Source organism: Scylla paramamosain, chromosome 39 (genome assembly GCF_035594125.1).
Source record: "Scylla paramamosain isolate STU-SP2022 chromosome 39, ASM3559412v1, whole genome shotgun sequence".
Taxonomy (NCBI): Eukaryota; Metazoa; Arthropoda; class Malacostraca; order Decapoda; family Portunidae; genus Scylla; species Scylla paramamosain.
This window is the reverse complement of record NC_087189.1, coordinates 6547666-6550000: the sequence shown is the minus strand read 5'-3', so window position 1 is coordinate 6550000 and position 2335 is coordinate 6547666.

The window sequence follows — 2335 nt, the reverse complement described above, 5'->3', positions numbered from 1 at the left end:
ATATTGGTGATGTTGATAGTGGAGTCGGTGATAGCTGATTCTGATGATACTCTTGCTATTAATGCTGATAGTAATGATGTTGATGTGATTTATTTTTTTGTTGTTGTAGCTGTTTATTATTATTGCTATTATTATTATTATTATTATTATTATTATTATTATTATTATTATTATTATTATTATTATTATTATTATCATCATCATCATTATCAGCATTATTGTTGTTGTTGTTATGATTATTATTATTGTCATTACCTTAATATGATTTGCTTGTGTCTGTTTTACTTATACAGATTGGTTCTTGTGTGTGTGTGCGTGTGTGTATGTGTGTGTGTGTATGTCAGAAAGAGAGAGAGAGAGAGAGAGAGAGAGAGAGAGAGAGAGAGAGAGAGAGAGACACACACACACACACACACACACACACACACACAGAATAATCTGGTAATACTTTCATTTCCAGTCTCCCTCATTTCGCAACACCCTAGTTTACGTCACCTGAGCTTGAGTTACATTCCCTCACCCTTAACACAACACTGCAACACATCTGAACAAAGATACGAAACATTTACGCTTCCCTCACATGTCTCCGCGTTTTATTCAAGAAAAGAAAGGAATTTAAATTAGATATCTCATATATATTGCTCAGATCTCCGCTTTCTGTTTTTAAGTTGGAGGTTTCTTTTCCGTAATGTTGTAGGACATGGTGTTTTTGTTGGCGAGTGGCAGGAACACGCGGGCAGTAATATTTCGAGGAATGAAATCCCGGCGAACTCTTTTTATGGTTCCATTTCCTCTCTAGCAATACATATATTTTCCTATAATTTTTGTATTCCTTTTTATGATTTTTTTTTATTGTTTTGTCAATTTGACCTCACTTAAATTACGAAACTTTTTTTTATCACGTTCTGTTCACTGTTTTTTCATGACCTTTTTTTTTTTTTTTTGTTCCTTAATCACGTTTTTTTTTTTTTTTTTTTTTTTTTAGTTCATCAACAGCGAATACAGGAAAAAGTATTCCACCAATCACAACGTGTGTCTGACCTGTCCTTCGCAGAGCTTGACCAATCATCGTTCACGAAATATAGTACTTCACTCAAATCCTGACTCGTGAGTGGACACGGAACAATTGGAGATTAACCTGTAAAAATCCATAGCCAATGAAATATAAATCCAGCTCTTTGTAGGGCCGGTGGAGGACAACCCTCGGCCAATGGAAAAAAATGTAACCCTGGACAAAGGGAGACAACTGTTGTTGATTGGTTGCTGTAGAAAAGAATGTGATGGTTTGAAGATTATTGCGGTGGCTGCTGCTCGTGAGTGGCGGCGGGTAGTGGACCTTGATGCTGCTGCTGCTGCTGCTACTACTGCTGCTGCTGCTGCTATTGCTACTACTACTGCTGTTAGGGTGCAAGAATAGTACTATTGCTTCATTACTGTTAGGAATAGGTAGGTATGAAATATCATACCATAGTTTTCTTTTCTTTTTCCTTCTTTCCTCATAGCGTAGGAGTCAGGCTGAACTTAGCTTGGTTCTCAAATACATTTTTCAGCTCTTTTCCCTCCTCCCTTTGAGTTCAGCATTCTTCTCGCGCCTCATTCTGGGAAAAGGCTGTTGCCATAAATATATGTATATTAATTAGGAAATATATATATATATATATATATATATATATATATATATATATATATATATATATATATATATATATATATATATATATATATATATATATATATATATATATATATATATATATATATATATATATATATATATATATATATATATATATATATATATATATATATATATATATATATATATATATATAACATTTCCACTATTATGTGTTATACAATCTTCCAACACATGTAGCAACAGTGTTAAGTAGAGTTCCTGTATTGGCCAGCTAGTCACTGTTAGCAAGCAGACAGCTGGACAGAGTGCCAGTGGGAGACACGGGCAGAGAGGGCTCGCAGGTATTTCACGTCGGACGTGGCTTGTCTGTATATACATGTACTTAAGGACCAATACAATGTTAAAAACCACTTCGAATTTACTATAACTTCCTGGCGAGCTCCTAAATCTAATAACAGTGGTGTTCCTCAAGGTTCTGTCCTGTCATCCACTCTCTTCGCATTATTCATCAATGATCTAAACCCCTCTTATGATCTAAACTCCTTGTCCTATCCACTCTTGCGCTGATGATACCACCATGCACTTTTCCACGTCTTTTCGTAGACGTCCTACCCTTCAGGAAGTAAACAGTTCACACAGGGAAGCCACAGAGAGCCTGGCTTCTGACCTCTCTAAAATTTTTGATTGGGGCAGAGC